Below are 21372 nucleotides of genomic sequence, written 5' to 3'. Positions count from 1 at the left end.
TCCGCAGGCGTTCCTGGGGTAGTAGATGGACCCCTAAAGGTATAATGGGCCGTGGAGGACTTCACTTCTAGGTTATTGATTACGAATAAAAATAAGCCACAAAGAGTAATTGAGTTGTTACTATCTGATAGTTCCTTCAAAACTTGTGTGTGACATAATCGGATCAGTCCTGTTTCTCACGATGGCACGGAGCCACGGTTTTATTGGGCCACCACAGCAGGCAAGCTGGCAACATGGGCAGAGCCGCTCCCAGTCTGTGCCAGGAGGCCAGCCCACCTTGGCTGGGACTACCTGGTGGAAGGACCTACTGGCCCATTTCCTTTCCTTTTCCTTTTCCTTTCCTTTCCTTCTCTTTTCTTTCTTTTCTTTTTTCTTCTCTTCTCTTTTTTCTTTCTTTTCTTTTGCTTTTTTCCAAATAAAAGTCCTATGATTTATAAAAAGCCAGTTTGCTTTAAATAGAAAGCAGCGATTGACTCCTGCACTTTATTCACTCTGGTCATATAAAAATCCGAACAACACTGAACTTTTATAAAAAACTGGAAAGAATTAGAACTAAAAATTCAATCATTTTTCTTCCCTTTTGTATTCTTCCGGGAAAGTGAAAAATATTCCTTGGTGTTCACGTATTTTTTTTTTTTTCTAGAAAACAATCACCATTAGCCTTAATGAAATGATCCCCATGTACCTAAAGAAATATGCTTCAGTGGAACTTGGAGAAGAGTGTAAATAAAACAGACAATATGATATTTAAATAACCAGTCCTTGCCTGGGAAATGTATATTTCCTATGTATTTGAAATGTATATTTATTTTTAAACATATTTTGGTTCAAGCCAAGAAACAAAGTGATTCTACTCTGAGACTTGTCCTGTTAAATCAGTAATGAGATGATCTGTAAAGTCTGTGTTTTGGTATAGGGAAGAGTAAATCCGCATATTTTTTGAGGACTGTTTACTTGGAAATTGTTTCTGGGGTGCCTGGGTGGCTCAGTTGGTTGAGAGTCTGACTTTGGCTCAGGTGGTGATCTCACAGTTCGTGAGATCCAGCCCCATGTCAGGCTCTGTGCTGACAGCTCAGAGCCTGGAGCCTGCTTCAGATTGTGTGTCTCCCTCTCTCTCTGCCCCTCCCCCCTGCTCAAAAATAAATAAACATTAAAAAAAAAATTAAGAGAAATTGTTTCTAAACCACAACTTGATCAGTTTTTATGCATAACCAGGAGTGTGGTCAACACTTACTGAGTTTGCCAACAAGCCCATCAAGGAGTGTTCATTTTTCGATGTTGTTTGGACACAGGGTGAACATTCACAGCTTTGTCCTCTTGGGTCCAACCTGGTATCTGACTATATCATTTCAGGGTTTTAGGGAGTGTGTGAAAATACAGCCATTGCCCCTTATAAACAGCTTTGCTTACCTCGGTCTCATTTATCCATGGTCACCCAAGGCCTGGAAGCTGAAAGCCAATTCCTCCTCCTGACGAATCATCAGGAAGTCAGTAGCAGCCTACTGCTACCTCACAAAGCCTGTGTCATTCACCTCACTTTATCTCATGGCGTCAGTATCGTATCATCTCCCATCATCAGAGAAGGGTGAGGACAGCACAATCAGATTTTTAGAGACAGAGCCCACATTCACATAACTTGCATTACAGTACAATGTTATAACTGCTCTATTTTATTACTGGTGTTAATTTCTTACTGCGCCAACTTATAAATTAAACTTTATCATAAGTATGTATGTATAGAGAAAACCATAGTATATACAGAGCTTGGTACTGTATACAGTTTCAGGTGTCTGTTGGGTGTCTTCAGCGTACTTCTTGCAGATAAGGGGGACTACTGCACAGCTTCTTAACTAAGGATTCAATACCCCCCGATATTGCTTTGTATATTTGAACACATTGTAGAGAATTTACTTACAAGAAAGAAAACGGTTGGTAACTCACCGCACTCCCGTAGAGTCACTCACGTGATCTGTAAAATGCATCCACCTTTTGATCGAGCAGCAAACTTGGCTTTTGTTTTTTCTTTCTTTTTTTTGCTTGTCAGCCTCTGGGCTTACTTCCTTATCTGTAAAATGGGGATAAGAACATATGGGCTGCCTTTTTCAAAGGATATAGAAGAATGGAATGACATCATGCATGTAAAAAAGGCTTTGGAGCTTACTTGGGTTTGAAAGCTGTATAAATAAAAGACGGACCATTCTTTCCTTAAACTCAGTACCTCTCCTGTTCTCGTCTTTCTCTTCAGATCTGTGGCATAAGTGTGCTTAGTCATTATGTCTGAACGGTACTTAAAGAACTCGCTTAGAAGAGGAGGCAGATAAATGCCTAACCAACTCACCCTCCCCTCTCTCCTTATTTTAGGGATAAGGTGGTTCTTTGTTTCCAAATTCTTATGCTTGGTTGATAGCATCATTCAGTTCTATATTCTTACTGATATTTTCGGGGGAGGAGGGGATCTAGGTGCTCTTTTAATTACCAAGAGAGGTGTGTTAAAATCTAACTGTGATTGTAGAGGTCTTCCTTTATTTCTGCAGCTTTTTGCCTTTTGTATATTGAAGCCCTTATTAGGCCCATATACATTCACAATTTTTCTTTCTCACATATTGACCATTTATCATTGTGAAGTTTCCTACTTTATCTCCATCACTACTCCTTGTTTTGAAGTACATTTTGCCTGATATTTTTATGACCCTTCCAGTTTGTTTCTGCTGACTGTTCATATGGTATGTCTTTCCCTATCCTCTCACTATTTGTATCTTAATTTTTAAAGTGTCTACAGTAAGAAATAAAGAGAGAATACTGATTACAAAGAGCAATAGCCAACTCTGCTCTGCAATCTGACAATCTCCGCCTCTTGACTGAAGTGTTTAGTTTATTTCATACCTATGAAGTTTTTACAGTCAGGACTTTGCTGATGGTATCCTTAAGCTATCAGTGATCATGCTTTTCTATCTTTTTTTTTTTTCTTTATGTTGGAAGTTAGATCAAGAGGTTTGATCAGATTTTTCTTTTTCCTTTCTCTTTCTTTCTCTCTTTCTTCTTTCTTTCTTTCTTTTTTTGTAGTGACTATTGTGTATTTTATTTGGAGGTAGCTAATATGTGGCATTACCTGGATCAATTATATCACTAGAGGTTACAAAACAGTGATATTCTAATTATGTCATTCCTTTTTCATTTGTTAGGTGGAATACTTCTATGAGAATAAACTTTACGTCTATTTGGTTATATTAAAGAACAGTTCCTATAGGAAGGGCTCGATTCTTTTGCCAGTTTTTATCTTAATTTTTTTAAGATTTTATTTTATTCTGGTTTTCTTTTTCAAAGATTTTATTAAAGGTCTTTACAGAGCAAAATCCAAACTCCAGATGCAGCTGCCACGGAGACCCTGTTAACATTGTGGGTACTGGCTGAGGCATGGCAGGGAGCTCTGACTTCCCACCCTCCTGTCCCGAGATGGGGTTGCTGGGGAGTATCTCATATTTGGGTTCCACAATGCTCACATGATCTGGCAGGGGATTCTTACCACTTGGTCAGACTTACCACTTGGGTCTGACGGAAGCATGCTCTTCACTTTGACGCCCAGCACGCCCTGTCTGAGCAGCATACAGCACACAGCAGTGTCCATGTACTAGTTAACAGGGTCCTCACTGTGAGTCATCAGGCCATCCACAAACTTCATGGATTTAGCCCTCTGTCCTTGGAGCTTCCCAGACACCACAAGCTCACAGCCTTTGGCCCCACTCTCCATGATGAACCACAAGACACTATAGCAGGTCCTCCACACGGTGAGGCCTCCTAGGACTTTATAACGTAGGGACTGCCTGGGCAATAGCACACAGACCTCCTGTGGCCACCTTTTCATCATAAAGCTCTATGCTGCCCTCCGGGAAACCAAACCTCTGCTGAACTACAGGGATCAACTCTTGGATCTGCCAGCCTGTCTCACCCAGATCATTCCGTGCCCCGATAGCCAAGATACTGATTTCTGTCCTGGTTGGTGTAACTTGGATCTCAACCCTGGACGAGCCGCCTTTAGCCAGCTCCTGAGTGAGAAACTCGTTCAGTTCAGCTTTGAAGACGTCATCAGCGATGAACTTCCTCTTCTCGGAAACTTGCTCTGCCATCTTGCTGCTGTGTACCTCTGAAAGGCAAGGCAAGATTTCATTTTTAAGTAATCTCTACACCCAACGTGGGGCCCGAACTCACAACCCCAAGATCAAGAGTCTCGTGTTCCACCGACTCAGCCAGCCAGGTGCACCTCTTGCCACTTGTTCAAATAATGAGTTAGGGGCACCTGGCTGGCTGAGTCGGTGGAACACGAGACTCTTGATCTTGGGGTTGTGAGTTCGGGCACGTTGGGTGTAGAGATTACTTAAAAAAATAAAATCTTAAAAAAAATAATGAGCTTGTTGTTTAGGATCTTCTACAGACACTGGGGAGTTTTAAAAGAAATGTGTAAGAATTTATGAGGATTTCTGCCTTTTGCCTAATTTGAAACAAGGCAGCCATCTTTCCCCTTATCACAAGACACTTATGTAAATGTTATGATCTTCCTTTATTTCTTCCTCACGGTTAATTTTCTTATCTCTTAATTACCGTTGATGATTTGCCTCTGCTTTTTCCCTTCCTCCCTTGGTTTCTCCCCTAGTTTCTAATATCTTTCTCACTAATTCCACTTAGTCACTTTTTCCCATGCCTCAGGAAGCCAGGACATACCCCTGTGGTCTCTGACCCAGTTTTGAAAGCATTTGAAAGTATGAACTTCAGGTTTTTAAAAATTTATTAAATCTATTTTTTTTTTCATTTTTAAAGTTTATTTGAGAGAGAGAGAACATACAAGTGGGGGAGGGCCAGAGAGAGAGGGAGAGAGAGAAAATCCCAAGCAGGCTCCACACTGACAGCATTGATCCCGATGCAGGGCTCAAACCCACAAACCGTGAGATCATGACCTGAACCAAAGCCAAGAGTCGGAAGCTCAACTGACTGAGCCACACAGGCACCCCTCAATTTTTTTTAAGTGTATCCATTTATTTTGAGAGAGAGTGAGCGAGTGAGAGCACAGAAAGGCAGAGAGAGGGGCAGAGGGGGGGGGGCAGAGAGAGAATCCCAAGAAGGTTCCACACTGTCAGCTCAGAGCCCAACATGGGGCTCAATCTCACAAACCGTGAGGTCATGACCCGAACCAAAATCGAGCTGGATGCTTAACCGACTGAGCCACCCAGGTGCCCCTCATTTCGATTGTTTTTACAACTAGTTAGTCTTTTTTAGGCACTGAGGAAGGAGGGGAAATATTCAGTATTGATACTAATGGGTGACCGCGGTTAAGCCCAGCCATTTCATGAGCACACGAGACATTTAGCCAACTACAGCCAAGGAGTGCCATATGTATCTAGTAGGCTGTTTGGCATTTTTTTCATTTTTGGTGTGACAGGATATGGCAGTGCGGACATCTCTTGACCCAGAACCAACCTGGCCTCAGCCACTCCAGGCTAGGCCAGTGTTAGAGGAATCCCTAAAGAAGAATCAGAGGACATGAATGGCTCCTTTCCAGTATTCAACTTTCATTCATTTAACAACCATTAAACACCAACTATGCTAAGGATGGGGATACAGCAGCCAGCCTTGACAAACATGGGGCCTGCTGGGCTTGTGCCAGTGGTGAGGTGAGCTGGCTGCAACGCCCCCTGCAGGCCAGGAGTTGAGAGCGCTTAAGCAGGGAGGCAGTGAATAGTCTTCAAACTTGTTTTACTTGTGTACTTTTCTACCAATTTTGAAAAACCAGGACGCCTTAATGAATTTTTTTAAAAAATCTGAAATAATCATTACATGTAAATAGTCTCAAAAGATTCATTTTATTATGTATCGTAGCTGTTGACATTTCAAATGAAAATGTTAATTGTTCTTTTAAATGTATCCAGTGAAATCTTGCTACAACAGAGGCTTGATAGCTACCATTTTCCCTATTTGAAAATATCTTAACAAGCTTTGTAATATTATATCACTCTTTTTGCTCCTTCAACTCCATTCTACTTCTCCCATAGAATTTTATCCTAATATGAATTTTATTTTCTTAAAAGTATTGGGGCGCCTGGATGGCTTGGTTGGTTAAGCGTCCGACTTCGGTTCAGGTCATGATCTCATGGTCCGTGAGTTCGAGCCCCGCGTCGGGCTCTGTGCTGACAGCTCAGAGCCTGGAGCCTGCTTCGGATTCTGTGTCTCCGCCTCTCTCTGACCCTCCCCCGTTCATGCTCTCTCTCTGTCTCAAAAATAAATAAACATTAAAAAAAAATTAAAAAAAAAAGTATTATCGATCACCCTGTTAAACACTGTCTCAGCAGATTACATATGTAAATGTTCTTTCTGTTACCACAGGGCTCTCGGAGTTTGATGACCAAATGACATATGTATTAGAGACTTTATTTGAACATTTTAGTTAAACTATCTCTTTCAATTAAATGAGTGTGTGTTTGTGATGACCTGGTTAAGGAAACCGATCGTCTAAATGTTCCTTTGTTTGGTGGGCAGCGATTTTTACACTCTGCCGTAATATCCCATGTTGAGAACTGTGCAGGGTTTGAGATTTTATAAGTTAGCCTGCCATAGTTTCATGGGTGCTGGCAGAAGACAAGAGACCATGACTCACAGCAGTAGCAATAGCCAGAATATGACCATTTTTGCACTGGTTCCCTGGGCCCCAGTTTCCTCAGGGTCAATGGGGATGGGCCCAGATGGATGTCTGCTCATGCAATAGGTTGCATTTCAGGAGAAGAATTCTGATCTTAGGAGACCAAATCTTATGTAACGGTCAGTAAGCATGCCTTCCATTTACTTGAGGGAAACATTATTATTCTGCATAGTCAGTATATTCGTTTGCTAGGGTTGCCATCTCAAAGTACCACCAATTGGGTGGCATAAATGACAGAAATGTATTATATCTCAGTCCTGAAGTCTAAATGTGTGAAATCAAGGTGTCGGTAGGGCCGTCTTCATTCTGAAGCCTGCAGGGAAATCTTTTCTTGCTTTCCTAGCGGTTTGCTGGCCATTTTGGTGTTCCTTGGTTTACAACTGCATAACTTCCATCTCCGCTTTGTCACCACATGGCGACTCCCTCTGTCTCTGTCTTCACATGGCTGTCTTCTTATGAGGACACCAATCATATTGGACTAGGGGCCCACCCTACTCCAGGATGACCTTAACTAATTACATTTGCAACGACCATATTTCCAAATAGAGTCACAACCCAAGGTACTGGGGATTAGAACGTTCACATCTTTTGGTGGGGAGGGGACATAATTCAGCCTGCAACGGTCACCATGTCTGCTCTTTGGTCTCAATAAAGGGAGACACTCTGTTCCAAAGATGTTCTCGAGGACACAAACCTCCCTGAAAGACAACCCAGAATTCAGGACAGTTAGCGCCTCGCTCTCAAGACCTGCGGAAACATGAAAAACACATGGAAAGCTGACTCCCAATATAAACTTCTGGGTGAGGAGTGAGTTTGTTTTTATGTGGGAGGATAGCAGTTATGAAGAAGGAAGAAAGAAGTACCTTAACCTAGTAAAGGCTTCTTCAGAGCCTCATTCTGGGTAGGAATTCATACGAAAGTTGAGGACCTAAAAATGATTTCCTAAAAGTGATCCCTGAGCGTGCATATCTTGAGAAATAGTCACTACTGCACCCCAGGTAGTATAATCCTCGTCCGAAGATCACTATTACAAGAGAGTGGCATGTGTATCTGGGCTGCTGGTAGCCATATCCAAGCACAGCTTGAAGTCGGTGTTGGTGTTACGATGTCCCTTCCATTTTCTTGAACTCTTCAGAGAAGTCTTTCCTGAAGGTTGCAGTTGGGTTGAGCAGGTTTATCAGAGAATTAAAAGACGGGTCTCCGCTTCTGCTTAGAAGCAGAATAGGAGGGGGAAACAAACAGTAGCTGGGGGCAAAGATTCCATCCAGAAAGTGTAGGAGGTAGTTTACAGCAGAGTGATGGACAGCCTGTGCACATCCTGTGCATGGACTGATGAGGAGACAGAGCTGTGGCTGAGGCAGCAGACAAGTGGGGTGAGGTCCTGACTCCCAGAAATTGTGGGGAGAGGAATTTGTCAAGACTCTGGAATCCCTGCAGTTAAGCAGGGATTTCTTCCTTCCTTTCCTTTTTTTTTTTTTTTTTAAGTTTATTTATTTATTTTGAGAGAGAGAGAGAGCACAAGTGGGGTAGGGGCAGAGAGAGAAGGAGAGAGAATTCTAAGCAGGCTCCACACTGTCAGCACAGAGCCTGTTGCGGGGCTTGAACCCACAAATCGTGAGGTCATGACCTAAGCCCAAATCAAGAGCTGGATGCTTAACCGACTGAGCCTCCCAGACACCCCCGGAGTTAATAATAAATATGTGTGACTTCATTTTATGCTCCCATTGACAAGGTCTGGACGTGCTAGTTAAACTTTTCGACCAAATTGTAGATGGCTAGACTGATGCGGAATCATACAGTTCCACAGTAAATCATTAATGCAGACACAGTGACTTATTTGCATAAGTTTTAAAACTCTGCTGTCAACAACAAGGCCACTTTCTGAGATGCGCGTCTGTAATCATCCCGCTTAGCAAGTACAGGTGACCTTGCACAGCTGGAGAAGGTTATTCTCTATGTATTTTTTCATGTTATTTTTAGTTTTAACACCAGCGCCAATCTCCAGGAGCAATACTGTTTCATTTTATCAAAGCTGAGCCTCTGCAGTCTTGCTTACTTTTTAGAAGGACGATGATATTGAGGAAAAGAGGAGAAGTTTCTTGTCTCTGGCAAGGAATTAACTCCAATGAAATGGGATGTGCAGCAGCTAAAGAGATACCTAGCTTCAACAAGTTGTGTACATTTGTTAAACTTCAACTACCCACAAGTAAGAATCATAACAATATGGGACAATTGTCAACCACTTAGATGCCGATAAAATTCTTCTTGGGGGAGGGGCACCTGGGTGGCTCAGTTGGTTAAGTGACCGACTTTAGCTCAGGTCATAGTCTCAGTTTGTGAGTTCAAGCCCCGCATTGGGTTCTGTGAGCTCAGAGCCTGGAGCCTACTTCAGATTCTGTATCTCCCCCTCTCTCTACCCCTCCCCTGCTCATGCTCTGTGTCTGTCTCTCAATAATAAATAAACGTTAAAAAAAAATTAAAAAAAGTTCTTCTTGGGGGAAGTTACTAAATGTTTGGTAGGACAACTTTGAGAAGGTCCGTGGAGTAGAACTGGTCTGGTTACCCACAGGGTTTTCCTTTGGCTTCCCTGGAGGAAGAACTGGGGTGGATGGGAGAGGGGAAAGAGAGGTTCACTGGGTGTAACACAGAGAGAAGGCAGGAGGCTGTGCCCTTCCCAGTAGAATGAAACAGACCCTTAGATGCACCCCTGCAAAGCAGGCCAGAAATGCCTAAGGGGAGGTCTTTCAGGGGACTAGTTGAGAGGCTTCAGTGAAAACCTCTCCCTTCCCTATGAAATTGTTAGTAACTCCTTATACAGACTTTTTTGAGAGGTCAGGAAGGGGAAGGACTTCAAAGGAAGGAAAAAGGACAGGTGACGTCTAAGTTACATGTTAGTATTGGCAATATTTTCTTTCTTCTACCTTTTGTTCCTGAAGGTATAATAAGAAAGGAACAGTGACATGTTCTTTCATTATCAATAAAGACCTCTTGAATTGTACATCTAATCAGGGCTTGCTGACTCATCAGATGGTGATGGTGACTCACATTTATCATCCATATATATGGATTACATTGGAAGGTGATAACGGAGAGAGAGAAAGGCAAAATGTAATAGGTCTTCTATTATTTCCCAGCCCTATGGAGCTATAGTTGACAAACATATGCTAATTAAGCTTACTTGGAAACCACTTTCCACATACTACCTAACAAAGGTAATTTGTTTTCATAAAAAAGAAAAAAGCAGCTATTTTCAAGGCTTTTACTTCCCTATTCAATCTGTGGCTACAACTTTTAAATTTCCTAATATCTTGGCCTCTTCTGATTATTTATTATCACTTTACATATATCACATTGAAAGTATTCTTTGTCTTAATTATCTGGAGTTAACAAATATTTAGCGAGGGTCAAAAATGCATTTTATTGGTGCCATTTGCAATGACCTGGATGGAACCAGAGTGTATTATGCTAAGCGAAATCAGTCAGTCAGAGACAAATACCATATGATTTCACTCATATGTAGAATATAAGAAATGAAACAGAGGGGGGGGGCACCTGGGTCACTCAGCTAAGCTCTGACTCTTGATTTCAGCTCAGGTCATGATGTCATGGGTTGTGAGTTCAAGCCCCATGTCAGGCTCTGTGCCGACAGTGTGGAGCTTGCTTGGGATGCTCTCTCTCTCTCTCTCTATCTCAAAAGGAGAAGAAGAAGAAGAAGAAGAAGAAGAAGAAGAAGAAGAAGAAGAAGAAGAAGAAAAGAAAAAATAGATGAACATGGGGGTGGGGAGAGAGGGAGGCAAACCATAAAACAGATTCTTAACTATAGAGAACAAACTGAGGGTTGATGGAGGGGAGATGGGCAGGGGATGGCCTAAATGGATGATAGATATTAAGGAGGGTACTTGTTGTTATGAGGACAGGGTGTTCTGTGTAAGTGATGAATTACTAAATTCTACTCCTGAAACTAAACAAAACAAATAAACAAATAAAACAACCTTGTTTAAATAAAAAAAAAAAAATGTCCTCTATTAGAAAATGCTAACAATGTTACTGACATTTTGATCTTGTTTTATTTTTGTTTTGGAGCTGACAGATTTGTGTTAAAATTTTTTTGACCTCTTTGGGGTCTGAAGTCTCTAGAGAGGCTCTATCAGAAGCAGCGTAATTGCAGAATCTTCCATCTGGCCGACCAAAGATCGGGAGGGAGAGTAACTGGAACTGGCCAGTAGAGGGCAGTACCGAAGCAAGACAGGACTCCTGAGTTGTGGCTCCCTTCCCATCCTGGCACAGTCAGTGCAGTTTGCTTCTCTGGACAGTGGAAAGCTGAGCAGTGCGGGAGTTCTTGTAAAAATGACCATTTTTAGTCTTAAAAGTTGGGTTCTTAATGACTGCTCTTGTAGAGACAGGTATGCAGGAAGGATCTGGTTCAAGAGATGAGTCTCTACTGTCATCTCCATTGAATTTTGACCAAGAAATTCCAAACTCTTTCCTCATCCAGTGACTGTGCTATGAGCTTCTCCTGACTCAGAGCCATTCGCAAATGACTGTAATCTCGCTGCTGCTTCCTTGCTGAGACTTTTGTTTGTTCTGAGACTCATGCCTCTTCCCCAAATCATCAGACAAGAGTATTTACCTTGCTTGGAGTGTTTAGAAGGATGAATAAGGAGTACTTCTTCACATTTCTGGAGGGGAAAGAGGGTCACATACCCCCTGAGTGTGTAGGGACAATACATGCTTTCTCCCACAAAAATGCCCATGACCACAAACAAAATTTGCTTCCATAATGTCAAGGGTTCATGGAAACCCCTTGTGTCCATATGTCCATAAAAATCTCAGTTGGGGAAAAGCTCTTGCTGGAATCCAAATGAGCTATAATAAGTCTTGAAGGTTAGGACCATGCTCTAAATAATCACCCAATATCTTCACCTAGACATCCTACAGGCAACTCAGCACTTTCCTTGTCCCAACTTGCTCTACCTGGCACCCCTTGATCTTTTCTTGGTATGATTCCTGTTCCAGTGACCCTCACTTAAAACTTCAGAGTCACCTTTGATTGCTTTCTCTGCTGTACTCAATGTCAGTCTTATTCAACTCCTTCTTTATGTTTTCATTTTCACCCTCATCACTTTGGGCTTTTATTAGTCAATCCTGGATTAGAAATTTCATCTCTCACCTCCCGTTTCTTTGTATTCCAGTCTATCCTTCTAACTTTTACTAGGCTATTCTTTGATTTTATTAAGTTTATTCATTTTTGAGAGAGACAGAGACAGAGTGTGAGTGGGGAAGGGGCAGAGAGAGAGGGAGAATTCAAAGCAGGCTCCAGGCTCTGAGCTGTCAGTGCAGAGCCCCTTGCGGGGCTCAAACCTATGAACCGTGAGATCATGACCTGAGTCGAAGTCGTATGCTCAACCAACTGAGCCACCCAGGAACTCTGGGCTATTATTTTAAAATTCTGGTTTGATTGGGTTTCTCCTGCTCTGATTCTTGCCGCCCTCCTCTTCTAAAAAATCCTAAGTATCAGGGCGCCTGGGTGGCGCAGTCGGTTAAGCGTCCGACTTCAGCCAGGTCACGATCTCGCGGTCCGTGAGTTCGAGCCCCGCGTCAGGCTCTGGGCTGATGGCTCAGAGCCTGGAGCCTGTTTCCGATTCTGTGTCTCCCTCTCTCTCTGCCCCTCCCCTGTTCACGCTCTGTCTCTCTCTGTCCCAAAAATAAATAAATGTTGAAAAAAAAAATTTAAAAAAAAATCCTAAGTAGCTTCCCAGAATCTGCTGAAAAAAAAGTTAAGTTCTGATAATCAAGTTCAGCCTTTCTTCTTTTTTTTCTCTTCCATTGTTTCCTCAAGTTGCAGGCAAAATGAAGTACTTGTGTTGTCCTGTATTTTCTTACCCTTTAGCCTTTGCTCAGAGTTCACTTTGTCTAGAATCCTTCTAGGTTAGGGGTTCTTAACATTTGTGTACAATGGGATCTCTCTGGCAGTCTGTGATGCTAATGGGCACTTTCTCAGAATGTTTTCAATGCATAAAATTATATATTCGGAGTCACAAAGAAAACCTATTATACTGAAGTATAGTTATAAAATACTTTGTAATCCGTGATATTATATGTGTTCTTATTTATTAAGGCATTTCTAAATACAGGTGACCCTTGAACAATGTGGGGGTTAGGGACCCCAACCCCCTGCACAGTCAAAAATCCACATATGACTTTTGACTCCCCCAATCTTAATTGCTATAGCTTACTGTTAACCAGAAACCTTGCCAATAACATAAACAGTCAATCAAGACATATTTTATATGACGTATTATATACTGAATCTTTACAACAAAGCAAGCTAAAAGGAAAAAAAATGTTACTAAGAAAATCATAAGGAAGAAGGAATACATTTATAAGACGGTCCTGTAAAAAGCTCACATATAAGGGGAATCACACCATTCAAACCTGTGTTGTTCAAGAGTCAACGGTAACAGCATCTAGCCCTGGTCCTGATAATTACCATGGTCGTTCACTGCTCACATCTGCAATGGAAGAAGATGCTAACTTTTAGTTAGAGATTAATGAAAATAAAGATGTATTTCTTTCCCCACCCAATGTCGTAGACCCCGGCTTGAACATCTCAAACTTAGATAACTGGTTTTCAAACTGGAGTAACTCCTCAGAATCAGCCGGCTCTTAACACGAACTGCTAGGACTTGTTTCCGATTCACCAGGTCAAGGGTAGACCCTAGAATGTGCGCTAACGCGTCCCCAGGTGTTGCTGGGGTTGCAGGCCCAGGTTCTACATTTTGAAACCCTTTGCCCCAGACTAGATTATTACTTCCTGCCCTCTTTACCTACCCAAATCCCATGCCTCTTTGAACCCAGGAAAAGGCCACCTTCTGTATTGTTTCCCTTGTCACTCCTATCAGAAGAGATCTCTTCCCCTTCAAGGACCCTTGCCCAATTCATTCATACCACTCTCGTGGCATCTGGCTTTCTGCTTTGCTTTACGGCCACTGGGGTACAATGTGGCTGGCCCCCACCGACAGCTCCAGTCTCCTGAACTATTTGTGCTACTGGAAATGCTGTATTTCAAACCGCCACAAAGATTCCTTCTTGCACTCATTAGACGGTGAGCTCTTCTAGGGTATGACATGTGTCCTATAATTTGTGGAAGGGAGGGAAGGAGGGAAACTGTAATAGAGAATTCTTCATCGGGGAAATCTATCTAGCAGCATAGAAGTTACTAATGGAAGAAACACCCTAGTTTACTCACATAATACCCTCTCTGGGTGCCATATGTTGAAATATCCTTTATCCTGACTTTAAAAGTTATGACATCTGGGGGCGCCTGGGTGGCTCAGTCGGTTGAGCGTCCGACTTCAGCTCAGGTCACGATCTCATGGTCCGTGAGTTCGAGCCCCGCGTCGGGCTCTGGGCTGATGGCTCGGAACCTGGAGCCTGCTTCCGATTCTGTGTCTCCCTCTCTCTCTGACCCTTCCCCGTTCATGCTCTGTCTCTCTCTGTCTCAAAAATAAACTTAAAAAAAAAAAAGTTATGACATCTGGGGCCCTCCAGCAAAATTTCAAAAAGATATCCACTGGCCCGTGGTAATCACATAGTATAAGGCCTCACCTGGGTTGCCGGTAAAAATAAGACTGTTCTGTAAATCAGCGCTATGGGTGTGGGTCTGATTTTTTTCTACAACGGCTGCAGTGTAGTATTCTGGAGTTATTATTGACGACAGGGTGAGCCTATCGGGGCCTTTACTACAGTTATCTATACCTGATCAAACCTCCTATCCAATGAGTATCACTTGTTTAAAATCAGCCTAGGAGGAGACACAGAGTTGTTTGACTAAGTGATGAGTTGCAGGATTCTGATTTCACCCGTCTACTGTTTAGTTTTTCATATTCTCTCTCTCCTTTCTCCTCCTTTTCCTCCCTCTGTCTCTCTTTCTTTCCTTTCCCCTTTAAAAATTTTTTTTTAATGTTTATTTATTTTTGAGACAGAGAGAGACAGAGCATGAACAGGGGAGGGTCAGAGAGAGAGGGAGACACAGAATCTGAAACAGGCTCCGGGCTCCGAGCTGTCAGCACAGAGTCCGACGTGGGGCTCGAACTCACAGAATGTGAGATCATGACCTGAGCTTAAGTCGAACGCTCAACCGACTGAGCCACCCAGGCACCCCCCTTTCCCCTTTTTTAAACCAGTGCCTAGGACAGTGATCATGTAGGCTGGAGGTTGATCTACAGGGGCTTGTAAGGTTCCTTCCAAATTGAAAAGCCTGAGACTCTATAAAACAGATCCACAAGAGGCATCCTCCCTTGCAAGGAAGAAATTGTGTTTGTGGTGTTAATGGTTCCTATGCTTCAAATTTCATTTATTTGGCATAGACGATGCCTTTGTGAAGCAGAATCATGTTCTGAGAACCCAGCTCAGGTTTTCTGTGTCTATCTTGCTATGTTTGTGTGAATTACGAAAGCTTACTCTGTTGCATTCGAGTCATGAATATGAAGATAGTACTTATGAACGGCAATATGATAAACATTTCAGGTAGTGCTTTTTAGTCCTAAATGGCTTTGAGAAGACAGAATGCAGCCTGTTAATTTTAGCCATTTTGCCTGTACTATTCCTTACCTTGCGTCAGAGGGTTTCCCTTGGACAGTAAACTCTGTTCTTGCTGTGGGAAAGGGCTCATTTTATTAGTTATCAAATTTCTTTTTCCCTGTGAGGCATAGTCTTACACATTTTACTCAGCATTTGTGGGTTACATATGTTCTCTCGGTCCTAGCTCTACATCAGTATCTATTCTCATGTATGCATTAAAAACTTTTTTTTTATTTTTATTTTTTTATTATTATTATTATTATTTTAATTTTTTTTCAACGTTTATTTATTTTTGGGACAGAGAGAGACAGAGCATGAACGGGGGAGGGGCAGAGAGAGAGGGAGACACAGAATCGGAAACAGGCTCCAGGCTCTGAGCCATCAGCCCAGAGCCCGACGCGGGGCTCGAACTCCCGGACCGCGAGATCGTGACCTGGCTGAAGTCGGACGCTTAACCGACTGTGCAACCCAGGCGCCCCTAAGAACTTTTTTTTAAAGTTTATTCATTTTTGAGAGTGAGAGAGACAGAGCACGAGAAGGGGAGGGGCAGAGAGAGAGAGGCAGACACTGCATGCGAAGCAGGCTCCAGGCTCGGAGCTGCCAGCACAGAGCCTGACAGGGGCTCGAACCCACGAACCGCGAGATCATGACCTGAGCCGAAGTCAGACGCTTAACCGACCAAGCCACCCAGGCGCCCCAGGATTTAGTTTTTAGTAATTCCCTTAGGTCGAGTGTTGTCAGGGGTGCACAGCCCCCCCCCCCCCGCCCCTTGCCCAGCGGCATCTCGGACACCCTGCCCTGGGACAGCCCATGCCTTTTCCAGCATCCTGAATGCCCTTCCTTACCCTGCACCGTGTCACCCCCACATAACCTTTGTCCTCACCCTCATTTCACTCAGCACGTCCTCTGGCTCCCCAGCCCTTCTCATGCCCTGCCCTGCTCAGTTTCCTTTGGCTGTGGGCTCTTCAGTTCCTTTCCTTTGGTGCCCTGATCTCTCTTATAAATGGGTGGCCATCCATTTCTAAGTGACTCTGCCCTTCTCGCTCTTTCAACTTCCTGAGGCCAGGGGCAAGCCTTGTTTTGTTAACCTTTGTATTTCCTGGGATGTAACACGCTGGGATATAACAAGCACCATGGCAGTGTCTGAGAATGCTCGAGGTGGCCCCCCACCCCCACCACTATAATTTCCATCCACACAAAAGAAGTCTATTTTTGGATACAGATGCATGCCATTTCTCAATCTTAGGTAAAACCGAACGTAAGCTCCACGAGGGCAGGGCTTGTTGTCTCCTCACTCACGCACCTCGAGCACCTGGAAGGCTGTCTTCCAGGTGGCAGGTGCTCTGAAACATCTGTTGAACTAACAGAGGCATCTTAAGAAAACTGCATTTTCATTGCTCTGTGATATTCAGTTGTGGGTGCTCTGGAGACAAGTCCCTTCCCTTCCCTCCCAAAGCCTCACCTAACTACACTATGCTTTTCAAGCCCTCACCTTTAGAAACTTCCGGTGTTGCCCACGCGTGGGTCTCCATGTATATTTTATGAGATCCCAGAGCTCGAAAATATCAAGGAAGTTTCCTGACAGTACACACGTGGTAACGGCGTGCTCCAAACTATAGAGAGGAGGGAGGCTGGGAGTGGAATGGGTTTCCCAAGGTAACTTTGCTTCTAAGAGCAGGAACTAGGAATGGTTTATGAATACATAAGCAGTTTGCTTTGAGCAAGTAACCAAGCAAGAATACGAGCTGGAAAATGTTTTTCTTTCAAAAGCTCCACCGCATTTTGAAAAGGACAGCATTTCTTCGAAACCATCGCTGCACTGAAAACCCCAGTTTACGCGCATATATAAATAAGAGCGCTGCCACACGCACGGATCTTTTTCTCCCTCTGTTATTTTCCAGGAGGGCCACTCCCCACCCTCAGAGTTTCCTCCCAGTTCAGCTTCTCAGTGGCCTCAGCAGAGAAGGCAGCTTGTTGTCATCAGCGACCAACATCTGGTTTTAGCTGTGGCTAGCGTGCCTTGTGATTGTAACAGAGGGGATGTCACAATTAAACTGCAAGGCATGGTGAAGGGCGTGGCTGTCAGATATTGCCACACTTCTGGAAAATTAGAAAATAAATGCTCTTAAATTTATCACTGACACGTGGGAGGGTAATTATGATACACTTCTTGAAATCATCTCATTCCAGAAACAGTATTTGGTTCGGGGAAGCACAGTGGAGAACTGAAACATACTGGAAGGCTGGAAATAGGTCAACGTGATTGCAGAACAGCCTTTTCAGCATTGTTGTGCGGCTTCTCATGGCTCCCGTTGGTCACCCAATCAGAGGGCTTGTCTTTAGACTATGCTATTCAACTCGTTACTATGGCAATGATGGAGTACTAGTTGTCATGGCGATGAAATGGAAATTTGGGGGACCAATTTCTTTAGAGGACGAGGATTCATTAAGCCCTGTCTTTCCTTCTCTCCTTAAAACTGGACCATATTGCGTAGTACTTTCAAAGGGGGTACAATTTCAAACTCTGTGCATGCATTTCAGGATTTATATTACCTTTTCTTATTCTTGGGTCACATGGCTTAAGTCTTTTCAACTCTGATGAGAATAGACACCCTTCCCACCCCCACCCCTAGTCTTCTATGGCTTATATCAAAGAATGACATTGCAGAAGCTAGGTTTCTTTTCATCAGTCCAAAAGTGTTTCTGCCAAACTCCATTGGATTCCTCAAAAGTTAATCTGGTATGAAATGGTATAAAGTCAAAATAAATATAACGGACTGTAAACGATAAAGGACATTTTTTTCCTAGCCTCACTGACGTATGATTGACATAAAAATTAGGTGTACGGTGTGATGATTCGTTATGGATATCCACGGTGATTAACACATTCATCTGCTCACATAGTTGTTTTCCGTACGTGCGCGGTGGGAACACTTAAGATCGATTCTCTTGGCAAATTTCAAGTATGTCATACATGATTAGTAACTCTTGTCATCATTCTGTACATTAGGTATGGGTGAGCTTACTCATCTTCCAACTGAAAAATTTATACCCTTTGACCAACATCTCCCCATTTCCCCCATGCCCAGGCAACCCCCATTCTAGTCTCTTTCCGAGTTTGATTTTTTTCAGATTCCACATAATAAGACTTACCAGTGGTAAGTAAATATACTTTTGGAGGCAATAAGACTTACCAGTGGTAATATAAATCCAGAAGGAGACTTACCAGTTCAGTCCAATCACCTACTCCTGTTTGACGTATCTATTAGAGTCATACTTTGAGAAGCGACTGCTGGCTCAGTTGGTGGAACGTGTGACTCTTGATTTCAGGGTCAGAGGTTTGAGTCCTATGTTGGGTGTAGAGATTACTTAAACATAAAATATTTACAAAAAAAAAAAATCACACTTTGAAGCAAATCCATTTGAGAAGCAGCCAGGAGCCTGGCTCTTTTTCTCTCCTGGTGCGGACAGAGGTTTTGTTCTTCTTTGTTTAGTCTACTGTACGGGATCATCAATGGGAAATATGTGTTGTTCTTCTGTTACATAGATATGATTGACCTTTTTCTTGAATGCTTCTGAGGAACTAATTTAGATGGTCATTTTGGATTTCTGGAAAAGAAAAAGTAGTCAGATTAATGGTTTGGCACAAGTTGGGGCTCAGAGAATTTAGAGAAAACATATTGGAAAAAAATCTGAATTCATGGACGTTTCCATTTTCTGATATTACTCTGATGTATAAACAAGAACTCTATGCGGAAAAAGCTTTTTGGTGTATTTTTATTTGAGTTTGCTACTATAAAAATTTTACATGTGATCCTCAACTCTGTTGTGCAGGAAAATCTCCTGGTGAGTGTGTAAAAGGTAGGTTGCTGGACCCTATTCCAGACCTTTTTTTTTTTTTTTTTTCTTAAATTGAGGTATAGTTGACATACGACATTACATCAGGTTCAGGTATAGATGAGAATAATTTGATATTTACATATATTGTAAAATGATCACCACAATAAGCATTCCAGACCTATTGATTCAGATTTTTTGGGTGGAGCCTAGGAATTTTTGTTTTAAATGTTTATTGATTTATTTTGAGAGAGAGAGAGAGAGAGAGAGAGAGAGAGAGTATGCTAACAAGCTGGGGAGAGGCAGAGAGGCTGGGAGAGAGAGAATCCCAAGCGGGCTCCAGGCTCAGCGCAGGGCCCGATGCAGGGCTCAATCTCACAAACTGCGAGATCATGACCTGAGCCGAAATCAAGAGTTGGGCACTTAACCGACTGAGCCACCCAGGCGCCTCTAGGAGTGTGTATTTACACAAATAACCCAGATGGTTTTGAGGCAGTCTGTGGCCCAAATGGCCATTAGTTAACTGCAGTAGGAAGAAGACTCTCTCAGGTGAAGAATGTGGAGGGAATCATCCTTCCTTTGTTGTTTCCTCCATCAGTCCACCCAGGAAGGTGAGAGCATCGTTTAATCTAGCCTGAGGAGAGCACCTGAGCTTTCGCGAACACCCACTGGGATCTTTACTCTACATAATGGATGAAGTGGTACCATTAGGTCTTCCTTCAGTGGATGTTGCCGGTGATACTTTTTTCCCTGACAGATTTTTTTTTTTCTTATAGGTTGACTGGAAGCCCTAAACACACCAAGTCTGCCCCACCAAGATGAGTAGCTTTCACTTCTTTAGTGCCTTTTCACTTCCTGCTGGAACCTTCCAGCCTGGCATCATACGGCCATCACTGGCTTCACCTCTTTTGGCTGAAGCCATTTGCCATAGCTTTTTTGGAGGCAAAAGAAGCTCTTCATATAAAGCCCAATGACATTACTTAGGATACAGATTCATCTCCTCTAATAGAGACAAAAGATAATAGTACTCCAGTCAGATAGAAATGGCTCTTCCTACCTGGTTGCTCTGCTATCCTCAATACGTGGCTTTCACATTAGGATCTAAAGATTCACAGTCCTTCCTTCTTTCCTTCCTTCCTTTCTTCCTTCCTTCCTTCCTTCCTTCCTTCCTTCCTTCCTTCCTTCCTTCCTTCCTTCCTTCCTTCCTTCTTTCCCTCCCTCCCTCCCTCCCTCCCTCCCTCCTACCTTCTTTCCTTCAAGTGCAGTTTTGGGGGGTCGTAGGTATGGGCTGTGAAATCTGGGCTCAGGAATAGGGGAGAGGCGGGTGTCTTCACTGCGTCATTTCTGTGGCATTACCCCGAGGAGACTCCTAGATAGACAGCCATCAAGCCTAACTCTCTGGTAGGTTCTCTGAGCTAACTATTTAGTTTTTAAGAAAATCCCACTTATGCTTAAGTTATTCAGAGTCATTTTCTTTCTTGGGATGATGAACTTCAGTACTCTTTGTGCTTTGTACGGACTTACTGATCACTGACAAGAAGAACCTTAAGGAGGGGGATGGGTCACAGGCCCAGGCAAATTGATATCCAAATTTCCAGGGAGATCCAGAGCCTACTTCAAGAAGCCCCAGAGGAGTCGGACCCAAGATTCGATCCATCATTCCCCTTGGTTATGGTTACCATTTGCTGGACTGAGGAGCTAGAAGTTTCCTTAAGGCGAACAGCTCCCTTCAGCAGCAAATTAAGCCCATTTCATTTGTTCTTTAGAAATGGAATATGCTCACCATGTTTAAGCTAACTTTAATGGAGTTTCCAGCTATCAGCAAAGTCTCATCAACAGCATCTTCTTCTTTTTTTGTAAGTAAGTACGAAAGCATTTACTGGAAAGAAGAAAGGAATTTCTCATGTTCTATCCTTTTCTCTTGCAAAGAAAAATACAGCACCAACATTAGCTTCGATTAGAGTACAATCATGGCCCATGTAGGAATAGAGATCACTCTGAAAACCACAGGCTTGGTAGATAATTTCAGAAACCATTAATGCCATTTCTCTATTCCTGGATTTTTAAAATGGATCATGCAAGTAACATGAGGGACAAAAGAGGCACAAAAGAACTCAGGAAGCAAAGCAGAAATTGGAGATTTCCAAGAAGTGTGTGAAGCCCTTTCTTAGATTGATCAAGCGTCAGTGACATTCTCTCTCTCCCATCCATATATTAAAATAATACTTTAATTTCTCTTTTATTGCAAAATTAGTAAATTTGTCATC

At 42.8% G+C, this 21372-nt stretch overlaps 1 pseudogene; it reads right to left on the bottom strand.

Moving 5' to 3' along the window:
• Positions 1 to 371: 371 nt before the first annotated feature.
• Positions 372 to 4164, bottom strand: LOC123386627 (annotated as a pseudogene).
• Between the last annotated feature and the right edge of the window lie 17208 nt (positions 4165 to 21372).

Source organism: Felis catus, chromosome B4 (assembly GCF_018350175.1).
Source record: "Felis catus isolate Fca126 chromosome B4, F.catus_Fca126_mat1.0, whole genome shotgun sequence".
Classification (NCBI taxonomy): domain Eukaryota; kingdom Metazoa; phylum Chordata; class Mammalia; order Carnivora; family Felidae; genus Felis; species Felis catus.
This window is presented reverse-complemented; position numbering and strand designations above follow the sequence as displayed.